Source organism: Arachis duranensis, chromosome 9 (assembly GCF_000817695.3).
Source record: "Arachis duranensis cultivar V14167 chromosome 9, aradu.V14167.gnm2.J7QH, whole genome shotgun sequence".
Taxonomy (NCBI): Eukaryota; Viridiplantae; Streptophyta; class Magnoliopsida; order Fabales; family Fabaceae; genus Arachis; species Arachis duranensis.
This window is the reverse complement of record NC_029780.3, coordinates 75,453,758-75,468,517: the sequence shown is the minus strand read 5'-3', so window position 1 is coordinate 75,468,517 and position 14,760 is coordinate 75,453,758.

Genomic DNA, 14,760 nt, shown 5'->3' with positions numbered 1-14,760 from the left:
TAAAGTCCAGGAATGTGAATTTAGCATAAAAACTAATGAAAACATCCCTAAAAGTAGCCAAAAAGCGTATAAATTATTCGCTCATCAAGCCACGTCAAGAGTCACGTTAACTTAGGTAACGTGAACTCTAACGTGGAAGAGAGGAACAATGCCAACGTTAGTGACACTCACCTTTGTCACTAACATTGGATCAACTAGCATTGCCCACGTTAGTGGTCACGTTAAGACCACTAACGTGAAAATTAACGAAGAGCTGAGATTGATGAGCCAACGTTAGTGACACTCACCTTTGTCACTAACGTTGGAAGATGGCATTACTACCATGTTAGTGGCCATGTTAACTTAGTTAACGTGAGCTCAAACGTGGAGAGTAGGGGAACTTTGAGCGTTAGTGACAAAGGTAAGTGTCACTAACGCTCTCGAAGGTGAGGCATAACAACGCAAAGAGCCACGTTAGTTACACTAGCGTGAACTCTAACGTAGGGATAAAGGGTTATAAGCCAACGTTATTGGGAAAGGTGAGTCCCAATAACGCTTGCGAAGATTTACAAGGCAACGTTAGTGGTCACGTTAGTGCCACTAACGTTGGAGTTAACGTAGGCTATATGGGGTTGGAACGTTAGTGAAAATTGTGATTTCCACTAACGTTCTCGAACCCACAATGTCACATAACGTTAACTTCACTAACGCCCATGCCTAATTCATACTTCTCTGCAAGCTGGGCCAACTAAAGATTGTAACTGCTTCAACTCAAGATCCAAAGCCCACATCTAAAACTTGAAGAACTCACTAGAAGATCAAGAGGAGTAGTATATATAGGAGTAGTTTTGAACTACAGAGAAGCTTGGCACTTTGGAGAACTACTCTCTATACATTTACTTTTCTACATTTTTAGCTGGGTGTATTCTTTTCTGCCATTTTCCATTTCAAGTGCTATGAACAACTAAACCCCTTTTATTGGGTTAGGGAGCTCTTTTGTAATTTGATGGATCAATTATAGTTTTCATCCTTTTCTTCTTTCTTCTCTTTTGATTTAATAGAAAGCTTTCGATCTTAATTCAATTGGTTAGTTGTCTTGGAAAAGAAACTCTCCATAATTGGATCTCCTCTGAGTCTTGAAAAAGGGATGAGGAGATCATGCTAGAAATGCTTTCTCATGTTGGACCTAATTGGGGTTTGGGCAGATATAGTGACATGTAATCCTCCCAACACTTTGATTTGGAAATACATGTGGTATAATTAGTGACCATACTTCATCTCTTCCCATGAGCAATTAAATCAAGGAATTAGGCAATTGTTCAAGCTTAGAGAGATTGGATTACCAAGGAATTGGAATCTAATCACCTAAGATTGCCAAGGAGATCAATAGATGCATTGATTGAGGAAGAGATGAAAATGAACTTGATCCGGAGAATACAACATCTCCTGAGCCCAATGAATTCCCCATTTCTGATCTTACCCATTCTCTTTATTTTCTGTCATTTATTTTCATGCTCATTACCCCAAATCCCCATTTAAGATTCTGCACTTTAATTTCTGCTATTTACTTTTCCGTCATTTAATTTTCTGTAATTCTCAAACTACACTCTGTTTAGCTCAACTAGCATACTCTTCCAACTATAGTTGCTTGACCAATCAATCCCTGTGGGATTCGACCTCACTCTATTGTGAGTTTTTACTTAACGACAAATTCGGTATACTTGTCGAAGGGAAATTTGTTGAGAGACAAGTTTTCATGCATCAAGTTTATGGCGCCATTGCCGGGGATTGATTTTGTATCAACAATGATTAAGTCGGAAGCTCACTAGATTGAGCATTTTTCCCTTGTTTGTTTACTTTATTCAGTCATTTATTTTCACTTTGTCTAACTTCTTCTTCATCCTCTATACCTTCTCTATTTTCCTTTCTTTCTTTGTTATTATCTTCAATTCTGCTCACTAACCCACTAACTATTTGATAATTTGCAACACTCACACTAACAATCACTCTAACAAGAATAACCTCTTCATTTTATCTCTTGCTGCGTGTTTTGTTAGTTGTATGACAGGGAGAAGAGGGGGAACCTCAACTTCCTTTGATTTAGAACCTGAGAGAACCCTCTGGAGATTAAGGAGGGAAGCAATAGGAAATGAGTTGTTGGGACTAAGGAAGAGGAAGAGTACTTTGAACCCAACATGGAAGAGAACTTGGAAAACAATCATGAAGAAGAAGCTCACAACCATGCTAGAGAAGGTCCTGCAAATCATGCTGGGCAAGAAAGGAGAGTTCTAGGCTCCTACATCAATCCAAATCCAGAAAACTGTGGAAGTAGCATCCAGAAGCCCACCATACATGCCAACAACTTTGAATTAAAACCCCAGCTCATCACCCTTGTTCAGAACAACTGCTCATTTAGAGGAAGTACTCAAGAAGACCCCAATCAACATCTAACCACTTTTATGAGAATTTGTGACATTGTGAAGTCTAATGGAGTCCACCCGGATGTCTATAGGCTGCTGTTGTTCCCTTTTTCACTTGGACAAGGCATCCAAGTGGCTCGAATCCTTTCCAAAGGAGAGTTTGAAAAAATAGGAAGATGTGGTGAATAAATTTTTGGCAAGATTCTACCCTCCTCAAAGAATTAACAGGCTAAGAGCTGATGTGCAGACTTTCAGGCAACAAGATGGTGAGACTCTCTATGAGGCATGGGAGAGGTTCAATGACTTAACAAGAAGATGCCCACCAGATATGTTCAATGAATGGGTTCAACTTCACATTTTCTATGAAGGTCTTTCCTATGAGTCAAAGAAGGCTGTAGATCATTCATAAGGGGGCTCTCTAAACAAGAAGAAAACCATTGAAAAAGCCATAGATGTCATTGAAACAGTAGCTGAAAATGACTACTTCTATGCCTCTGAAAGAAGTAACACTCGAGGAGTAATGGAGCTGAACCACATGGATGCATTGCTAGCTCAAAATAAGATGATCACCAAGCAGCTAGCAGATCTCACCAAGAAGGTGGAGGAAAACCAAGTTGCAGCAGTCATCACTTCATCACCAGCTCGAGAAGGAGTGAATATAGGAGAAGAAGGTGACTGGGAACAAGCCAACTATGTTGGAAACTCACCTAGACAAATCCATGACCCATACTCCAAAACCTACAACTCTGGATGGAGAAATCACCCCAACTTTGGTTGGGGAAATCAACAAGACCAAGGTCAAGACCAGAGACGCCATAACCTCAACTCCAACAACAATGCAACTCACCAACATACCTCACAGAGACCGTATCAACAACCACCTAACCACCCTTCTCAACCATCAAATCTCAACCCACCATCACTAACAGAGGATAGACTTTCAAAGATTGAGGCTCTACTTGAAAATCTATGTAGAGAAATTCAAGATAGTAAAGCTTTCCGGGAAGAAGTGCAATCCAACATGCAGAATCAAGATGCTGCCATCAAGAAACTTGAAACACAGATTGAGTTCTTATTCAAGCAAACCTCTGGACACAACAATTGCAACAACATTAACTCGGCACCAAAGGAGGAATGTCAAGCCATCACCCTCAGAAATGGGAAGGAAATGAAGGAGATCCACAAGAAACCACCAGAGAAGAAATTGGATGAAGAAGACAAGGGACAAGAGGGAGCTCGAATCTACATCCCTAAGTCACACCAAGAAGGAGAAGCGCTCAAACCATGCCTTTCAAAAGTTCCATACCCCCAGCAGCTGCAATTAAAAAAGAGGGGAGAGGATAACCAATTCTCAAGATTATTGGAAATCTTCAAGAAACTACAAATAAACATACCATTTGCTGAAGCAATAGAGCAAATGCCACTCTATGCCATGTTCTTGAAGGAATTAATGACAAAGAAGAGAAGCTGGAAGAACAATGAAACTGTGGTACTCATCGAAGAATGTAGTGCCATCATCCAACACAAATTACCCCAGAAATTAAAGGATCCTAGGAGTTTCCAAATCCCTTGCATCATAAGGGAAATCACAGTGGACAAGGCTCTGTGTGATCTAGGAGCCAGCATAAATCTAATGTCCTTAGCAATGATGAAAAAATGAAGATAGAGGAAGCTAAACCAATAAGAATAGCCCTGCAACTAGCAGACAGATCATTCAAGTTTCCCCATAGAATAGTAGAAGACTTGTTGGTGAAGGTGGGAGACATCATCTTTCCAGCAGATTTTGTAGTATTAGACATGGAGGAAGGAGCTAAGACTTCCATCATCCTGGGAAGGCCATTCTTGGCCACTGCCGGAGCCATTATTGATGTCCAAAAGGGTGAACTGGTCCTTAGATTACATGAGGAGAAAATGACATTCAATGTGTTTAAGGCCATGAGTTATCCACACAACTCATTGGGAGAATGTATGAGGTTGGATTCGGTGGAGGCTTTGGTGTAAGAAACTCTTGAAGAAGAACTTGAAGCAGTAACAGAAGAAGAATTAACATCAAGCGAAGAGGCTGCAGCCGCTGAAATGCATGTTCAAGGCACACTAGAAGAAAAGGATGAAAGAAAAGAAATACCCAAACTTGAGCTGAAAACACTGCCACCCACTCTCAAGTACGCATACTTGGGAGAAAATAGAAGTTATCCAGTGATCATAAACTCAGCCCTCAGCCAAGAACAAGAGGAAAGGTTGCTTCAAGTTTTACAAAAAAACATAGGGATGCCATTAGAGGGACACTTGCTGACTTGAAGGGAATCAGCTCAGCCATATGCATGCATAAGATACTTTTGGAGGAGGATGCCAAACCTTCCATTCAGCCCCAAAGAAGGTTAAATCCAGCTATGAAGGAAGTAGTACAGAAAGAAGTCATGAAGTTGTGGTAGGGAGGAGTAATCTATCCAATATCAGATAGCCCATCGGTCAGTCCAGTTCAAGTGGTTCCCAAGAAAGGAGGAATCATTGTGGTGCCCAACGAAAGAAATGAGCTAATCCCTACAAGAACCGTCACAGGATGAAGGATGTGTATTGACTACAGAAAGCTCAATGAAGCCACAAGAAAAGATCATTTCCCACTCCCTTTCATGGATCAGATGCTGGAAAGACTTGTAGGACATGCATACTATTGCTTTTTAGATGGTTATTCAGGATATAACAAATAGTGGTTAATCCAAGAGACCAAGAGAAAATATCATTCACCTGCCCCTATGGAGTGTTTGCCTACAGGCGCATGCCATTTGGGATATGTAATACACCCGCAACTTTTCAACGCTGCATGCTTTCCATCTTCTCAGATATGATAGAGAAGTTCATTGAAGTTTCCATGGATGACTTCTCAGTATTCGGAGATTCCTTTCCTAATTGCCTAAAGCATCTTGCCTTGGTATTAAAAAGATGTCAAGAGACCAACTTAGTCTTGAATTGGGAAAAGTGTCACTTCATGGTGACATATGGAATAGTCCTTGGCCATAAAGTCTCTAACAAAGGAATTGAGGTAGACAGAGCTAAGGTGGAGCTAATTGAAAAATTACCTCCACCAAGTGACATTAAGGCAATTAGGAATTTTTTGGGACATGCTGGTTTTTATAGAAGGTTTATTAAATATTTTTCAAAGATAGCCAAGCCCTTAAGCAATCTCCTCATGTCTGATACACCATTTATCTTTGATGAGAAATGCATGCTAGCATTTGAAAACTTGAAAAGGAGGCTATCCTGATACACCATTTATCATCACCACACCTGATTGGAATCTACCATTCGAATTGATGTGTGATGCATCTGATTTTGCAGTTGGGGCAGTGTTAGGACAGAGAAAAGAGAATTTGGTGGATCTTATTATTGCAGGAATCAAAACCAAGACTAATTAGATGGATCTTATTATTGCAGGAATTCAACATCGAGATTAGAGGCAAAAAGGGTGTGGAGAACAAGGTAGCAGATCATCTATCCAGAATCCCTTGTGAGAAGAATGATACCCATAATACAAATGTAAATGAGTCTTTTCCAGATGAATAGTTAATGATGGTTCACAAAGCACCCTGGTTTGCAGATATTGCCAATTTTAAAGCAGCCGGTGACTTACCCCCTGGAATCAACAAATATCAAAGAAGAAAACTCATTAATGATGCTAAGTATTTCATTTGGGATGAACCTTATCTCTTCAAGAAATGCTCCGATGGAATCTTTAGGAGGTGCATCTCAGAAGAAGAAGGACGAGAGGTCCTGTGGAGTTGTCATAGTGCTAGTTTTGGAGGTCATTTTGGAGGAGAAAGAACTGCCGCAAAGGTACTGCAATGTGGGTTCTTCTGGCCCTCTATCTTCAAGGATGCTAAGAAATTGGTGAGAAGCTACAATGAGTGCCAAAGGGCTGGCAATCTACCCTAGAGAACTGAGATGCCATAACAATACATTCTAGAGCTTGAACTGTTCGATGTATGGGGGATTGACTTCATGGGACCATTTCGACCCTCATATTTGAACAAGTATATCTTGGTGGCAGTAGACTATGTATCTAAGTGGGTGGAGGCCGTGGCAACCCAAACCAATGACAACAAGGTAGTCATAAACTTTCTTCGAAGGAATATCTTCACCAGATTTGGAGTCCCACGAGCCCTCATCAATGATGGAGGGAGCCATTTATGCAATAGACCATTGGAAATCCTACTCTTAAGATATGGGGTGAAGCATAAGGTTGCCATACCTTATCATCCCTAAACAAGTGGGCAAACAGAGATATCCAACCGAGAGTTGAAAAGGATCTTGGAAAAGACTGTGGGGATATCAAGAAAGGACTGGGCAAAGAAGCTAGATGATGCTCTTTGGGCATACAGGACAGCCTTCAAAACACCAATTGGGATGTCCCCATATCAACTGGTATACGGCAAGGCCTGTCACTTGCCATTAGAGCTGGAGCACAAGGCCTTATAGGCTCTCAAAACACTGAACCTAGACAACACCACTGCTGGTGAAAAGATGGTCTTGCAGCTTCAAGAAATGGAAGAGTTTAGGTCTCAAGCCTATGAAAATACCAAGATTTATAAGGAAAAAGCAAAAAGGAGACATGATCTTAACCTGGCACCAAGAAGTTTCGAAGAAGGGCAATATGTGCTTCTTTACAACTCCAGATTGAAACTCTTTCCTGGGAAACTCAAATCAAGATGGTCGGGGCCCTTTCTAGTCACAAAAGTCTCACTTTATGGACATATAGAAATCATGGAAGATGGCTCAAAGAGGAGATTCACTATGAATGGACAAAGACATAAACACTATTTGGGCAGCATGGGGGAAACCCCCAAACAGAAGTATAACCTCAACTAAAGAAAGAACCGTCGAGCTAGCGACGCTAAAAAAAGCGCTCTGTTGGGAGGCTACCCAACCTGAGGTAATTCTCTTTTCATGAGTCTTTCAATAAAAATTTCAAGTTGGATTCTCTGTAGTGTGAGGAGCTAAGTTTGGTGTTACACACCAAAAACAATTCAAGGGTGAATATAGGACTCTTAGTTTGGTGTTCCACCAAAAAATCCAGCTAAAAAGTGCATTGCAACCCTTCAGTGGTGAAACATTGCTCTAGCAACCAGAGAACTTACTTGACAGAGGTTTAACCTCTAATGCATAGTTTATCTTTTTTAACTCATAGTTGCTTCTTAATAAAAAGCACACAAGGTTTCTGCATGCATTCAATTTGTCGAAGTAAGCAAAGAACTAAGTTTTGTGTTCACACACCAAATTAAGTTTAGAAGCTCACAAGCACACATGCGTACTAACCCTTTTTCGAGTGCTTGGGGAAACAAGCAACTCTCAATAGTGTTGCAGGAATTCAATCAATCTCAGGAAATGATCATACCTCATCATCCGAGGAAACAGACAAGGATGCAAATGCTAGGATGAGAATACCAAGGAATACAACATGAGGTTATATCAAACTATCTCGAAATGCAGAACTCTAATTGAAAAATGATTGAATAGAACCTTCATACTCTGCTTGTTCTTTTTTATTCACACCCAAGTGTACTAGTCTAATGTCCTTTCTGCATGTTCACCTTTCTTACTTGTATACTTATCCTTTAAGTTAATCAAAAAGAAAATGCTATGAAAAGGACAAGAGTGGAGTTATTTCGTGAAGTAGGTTCTGAATGTTTGTGGTAGGATGATTAGTAAGCTAAGTTGGTTCACCAAACAATGAAAGAAGGCAACTATCTACCCTGAATACTATGCTTGAAACACATCCTATGAGACTAACTAAATAATAAGATCCCAATAAGAAAAGAGAAAGAGCAATAAAAGTAAAAAGGAAAGAAACACAATAAGAAACAATGCTAGGCACCAAGGGTTTTAAGATTGAAGCATGTGTCTGTGGTGTTCATGTGCAAGGGATATGCTTGGATGAATAAGCTCTTAGGGGTGCCTCATCACTTGGTAACTTGGATTAACTAATCCGAGATTATCAGCTGAAAGTCCACTATCAATAGTGACCTTTGCTACAAAATACTTAGTAACCCAAAGAGGTGCTGGACACCAAGGTCTCAAGAAAAAAAAATAACAAACCATGTGCCTGTGGTGTGTATGTATGACTAACTAAATAATAAGATCCCAATATATAATAAACCTTGGAAAAGAAGGAAGGATCAACAATTAAGAATTCTCAAAGGATGTAATCAAGAGAGTGACCAAGGATTTGATAAAGGCCTGAAACCTAGTAAAGGAAAGAACCTAAGTTGCTATGCATGAAACCCCAAAAACTAGGAATTCTACTTCTATATTATCTTTTTTCTTTCATTCATTCTTCCTATGTTTCATTACTTTCTTAGGGACAAGCAAGCTTTAAGTTTGGTGTTGTGATGCTAGGGCATCTAGGCTAGTTTCACTGACCTTTTCTTTACTGTTTTAAGGTAGTTTCATGCATTTTCTTAGTGAATAAGGCAAGTTTTGGACGAAAATACACTTACACCTTGATTCAAGCAACTATTGTGAATTTCACATGATTTCATGAGGATTTTGCTAGAATTGAATGATAGATTGATGATGCATAATCTCATGACTTTGGCTGGAGCTTTGATGCACTTTATTTGCTTGATTTCAGGATAAAGGAAGCCGGGAAAAACCACGTTAGTACTCACGTTAATCTAGTTAACGTGACCACTAACGTGGAATGGTAAATAGCTTGCAACGATAAGGAGAAAAGTGATCACCAATAACGCTCGTGAAGCCATCATAAGCCCACGTTAATTGCCACGTTAACTAAGTTAACGTGGTAGTTAACGTGGAGACAAAAGAAAGTTCCAACGTTAGTGGTATATGTGAACACCACTAAAGTTCCAAGCATTGGCAATGAGCCACGTTAAGAGTCACGTTAACTTAGTTAACGTGAACTCTAACGTGGAAGAGAGGAACAATACCAACGTTAGTGACACTCACCTTTGTCACTAACGTTGGATCAACTAGCATTTCCCACGTTAGTGGTCACGTTAAGACCACTAACGTGAAAGTTAACGAAGAGCTGAGATTGATGAGCCAACATTAGTGACACTCACCTTTGTCACTAACGTTGGAAGATGGCATTACTACCACGTTAGTGACCACGTTAACTTAGTTAACGTGAGCTCTAACGTGGAGAATAGGGGCACTTTGAGCGTTAGTAACAAAGGTAAGTGTCACTAACGCTCTCGAAGGTGAGGCATAACCACGTTAAGAGCCACGTTAGTTATACTAACGTGAACTCTAACGTAGGGATAAAGGGTTATAAGCCAACGTTATTGGGAAAGGCGAGTCCCAATAACGCTAGCGAAGATTTACAAGGCAACGTTAGTGGTCACGTTAGTGCCACTAACGTTGGATTTAACGTAGGCTATATGGGGTTGGAACGTTTGTAAAATATGTGATTGCCACTAACGTTCTCGAACCCACAATGTCACTTAATGTTAACTTCACTATCGCCCATGCCTAATTCATACTTCTCTGCAAGCTGGGCCCACTAAAGATTGTAACTGCTTCAACTCAAGTTCCAAAGCCCACATCCAAGACTTGAAGAACTCACTAGAAGATCAAGAGGAGTAGTATATATAGGAGTAGTTTTGAACTATAGAGAAGCTTGGCACTTTGGAGAACTACTCTCTATACATTTACTTTTCTGCACTTTTAGCTGGGATGTATTCTTTTCTGCCATTTTCCATTTCTAGAGCTATGAACAACTAAACCCCTTTCATTGGGTTAGGGATCTCTGTTGTAATTTGATAGATCAATTATAGTTTTCATCCTCTTCTTCTTTTTTCTCTTTTGATTTACTAGAAAGCTTTCGATCTTAATTCAATTGGTTAGTTGTCTTGGAAAAGAAACTCTCCATAATTGGATCTCTTCTGAGCTTTGGAAAAGGGATGAGGAGATCATGCTAGAAATGCTTTCTCATGTTGGACCAAATTGGGGTCTGGGCGGATATAGTGACATGTAATCCTCCTAACACTTTGATTTGGAAATACATGTGGTATAATCAGTGACCATACTTCATCTCTTCCCATAAGCAATTAAATCAATGTATTGGGCAATTGTTCAAGTTTAGAGAGATTTGATTACCAAGGAATTGGAATGTAATCACCTAAGATTGCCAAGGAGATCAGATGCATTAATTGAGGAAAAGATGAAAATGAACTTGATCCGGAGAATACAACATCTCCTGAGCCCAATGAATTCCCCATTTTTGATCTTACCCATTCTCTTTATTTTCTATCATTTATTTTCATGCTCATTACCCCAAATCCCCATTTAAGATTCTGCACTTTAATTTCTGCTATTTACTTTTCCGTCATTTAATTTTCTGCAATTCTCAAACTACACTCTGTTTAGTTCAACTAGCATACTTGATGACAAGTTATCATATACCCATTTCTCAAGCTAATTTCACTTGTTTCACTAGTTTTTTATGCACTTTCTTGCACCATAAGTAAGTAATTTAGAGTGGAATTGCATGTTTTATTTGAATCAATCAACCACCACTTAATTGATGCTAAATCATGAGGTTTAAGCTAAATTTAATTGAATTTTAATTGATTTATAAACCTTGTGAATTTAGTGATACTTTGATTGGTTGTTTGATTATTTGAAGGAGAAGAAAAGAAGAAAGGAGTGAAGCGTGGCCTAAGAAAGTGTGGCCCAAGGAAGAAAAGAGTGTAGCGCATGGAAGGGAGGAAGCCACACTGCCCTCTACAAGAGCACACTGCCTTCCAAGAGAGCACAACAATGAACCAAGAACTCAAGACCTCACTGCCCTGCCCTCCTTGAGGGTGGAGCACAATTCTAGGCCAAGAAACAAGGGAAGGAAAAATTCTGCCCTGCCCTCCTCAAGAGCAATATCGGGCTCTTCATGGAAAAATTCAAGGAAATTGTTCTTCAAGTGCCATTCATGGGTTTCGAACCCAAGAACAAGAATGAAAGAAGTAGCGCTCAAATACAAGGAAAACAAGCAAAAATTGGTTTGTTTTCAACCTCCAAGGATCAAACATAGCACCCTGAGGAAGCAAAGAACTAGGCGCTACCTTGGCACCAAGAAAACCAAGAAAAAAAGGCAACAAAAGCCATCCAGCAAGTTTCGAACTTGGGACCTCACCCAAGAACAAGGAAAGCATGCGTTGCCCTGCCCTTGTAGAGGGCAGGGTAGCATTTCTTGGTGTATGGCAAACAAATTGGCACGGCCAGGAGCATGGGCGCGCGCAGCTTGGACGCACAGGCAGGAAGGCAAGGCGCACCATGACAACACTGCCCTTCCCTCCACAAGGGCAGGGCAGCATCCTGATGCCTCTCCCACACTTGGCACATAACATGCTTCCTCACACAACTTCCCTGCTCTGCCCTCCACAAGGGCAGGGTAGCCTCCTGGGAGCAACATGGGCTGAATTTCACTCAAAAATCCAACTTAATTCAATTCTTCACCAAATCAAAAAGTCCACTCAAAATTCTTAGATCCAAAATGGAAAGTGTATAAATAGGTGTTAGTTAGGATTAGAAGGGGAGTTTTTTTTTAGAGAGCTTACTTTCATTTTGAGTTTTCATCCTTAGTCACTTGAGAGCACTTTCCATTTATCTTTTTTTTTCTACAAACTTGTCTTGAGAATTGGAGGAGAGAATTCACTTCTTCTTCCTCTGCTCGTTTTGTTTTCTTTACTGGGTTTTGTTGAGTCTTGAGTGTGAAGAATTGAGGAACTTCTGTCTCAATCTCCATTTAAGATCTCTTTGCTTTTCCTACTGCATAATTGAGTTGATTTCAATTTCCTTTGCTGCTTCAATCTTCAATTTCTCTTTAATTACTTTGTGAACTTGGATCTGGGAAGGCAATTGAGATCTAGACTCTGCTATCTAGTCTCAAAAGCCCTGAGATCTCATTTTCCCTTTTGCTTCTTCTGTGAACCCCTGCTACAATTTAATTTCATTTCCTGTTAAATCCCTTTTCCATTCAAGCAATTTATATTTCTTGCACTTTAAGTTACTGCAATTTACATTTCTTGCACTTTAAGTTTCAGTCATTTAGTTTCGTGTTCTTTAAGATTCAGTGCCTTTACTTTCAAGTCTCTTTAATTTTTGCAAATTATCCCTCTCCCTTTACATTTCCTGCTATTTACTTACTGTTGGATACGAAATCACTCAACCAATACTTGATTTGCTTGACTAAATCAACCACTAAACTAAAATTGCTCAATCCTTAAATCCCTGTGGGATCGACCTCACTCCCGTGAGTTTTATTACTTGATGCGACCCGGTACACTTGCCGGTGAGTTTTGTGTTGGATCGTTTTCTACACATCAAGTTTTTGGTGCCGTTGCCAGGGATTGAAATAGATTGACAATGATTAAGTGAAGTGGAGGTCTAGATCAAGCACTTTTTCTTTTCTGTTTCTAAATTTTTTTTTACTAACATACTAACTGTTTGAAGATTTGCCTCTATAAACTCAACTAACTGTTTTAGAGTTTGTCTCAACTAACTGCACTCAATTCTCAAGAGTGCTGCTGTTTGTTCCTTGTGATTGTTTGCATGCCACAGGAAAGAAGAGAAGTCAGAGGAAATACTATTACTGGAAAAGAAGTTTTTGCAGAAGAAGAATATCATGACATGAAGCCACCACTCATTACACTAATCAAGAATAATTGTTCCTATAAAGGAAATCCATCGGAGGATCCTAAACAGCACATATCCACTTTTCTGAAGACTTGTGGTGCTGTCAAAACCGACAGTATAGATCATGACACCTATAAGATCTTGCTATTCCCCTTTTCACTAAGGGGTGAAGCAGCACAATGGTTTGAAACCTTTCCCCAAGAAAGTATCACTAGTTGGGATGATTTGGTTACCAAATTTCTTGCCAAATTCTCCTCATCCCAACAGATCATCAAGCTGAAAGAGGGGGTACATCCATTCACACAAGGGGAAGAAGAACCACTCTTCAAGGCATGGGAAAGATATAAGAAAGCAACTGACAAAGTGGATTTCCAAGCTTTCTATGAAGGATTAACCCCAGAAACAAGAAAAGTAGTGGATTACTTCTCAGATGGCCTACTCAAAGCAACAACAACTGCCCAAGGAACTGCAAATTTCAATGACAAAGGAGTCAACAACCAACACTCATTCAAGAAACCACAGAATGCAATTTCAGAAAAAGAAGTATGAATCCTGAAGGAGTGAATGCATTCATGAACCTGAACAAACAAATGCACCATGAAACCCAGCATCACATGGAGCTGAGAGATAGAAAAGTTGATCGCCTGCATTCTGCTACAGTGAATGCACAATTTTCACCATGGAGGCTCCATTCTTATCTAAGAATGGGGGAGTATCAACATCAAGAACAAAGAGGTTTCAACCAGGGTGAATCCATGACCACAAACAACCAACGTCACTCATCCAATAATGTCAATCAAAACCAATACCCACAGAACATACGTTTCCAGACTCATTCCAACTGGAGAAGGATCGAGCACCAAAATCACGAACCAAGGGACTTCAATTACAATAACTCCAACTTCACAAACCAGCAAAAATACCATCATGTTAACAACAACCACTACACACCACCACAACACCTACCATTCCAACCCCTAACATCCCACAACCAACCAATCTCACAAGACTTTCAGAGGATCACTAGCTTGGAGATCCTAATAGAGAGAATGATGAAGCACCAAGAGGAGACTTCAATCAGAAGAATTGAGAGGCAGATAGAACAACTAGCTAAGCACCTTGCAGAAATGGGTGAGAAGAGGTCAATTACTTTTCCCAGAGCCACTGAAGACAAACCAACTAACAACGAAAATGCTGCAAAAAGGGAAGAATGGAAAAAGATCATAGAGGAAAGTAAGAACACCTTGGACAAAGAAAGTACTAGCCAAGAAAAACACAACAAGAAAGTCCTACAAGGAGAGGCAGAGGATAGAATCCAAGAAGATCAGAAAATCCCTACTAAAAAATTTTCACTAGGGGATAAAGTACTGCTAAACATTCAAACCATGAAGGTGCCCCCACAGCTGTCTGATCACTATATTGTGACTAAGATCCTTCCACGGGAATTCATAGAGGTCATCAAAGAGGACACCGGAAGGAAATTCACGGTAAAGAAAGACATGCTAAAGCACTGTGATCTTCAATTTCCATGATCAATAGAATGAAGGATGTCAAGCTAGTGACATTAAAAGAGTGCTTATTGGAAGGCAACCCAACATGAGGTAGTTTTCTTTTTATAGCTTTTCAAAAAAAATGTTGAATAATTGGTATGCATTGCAAGGAGCTAAGTTTGGTGTTGCACACCAAAACAATTTAAGGGAGAATGAAAGATTCTAAG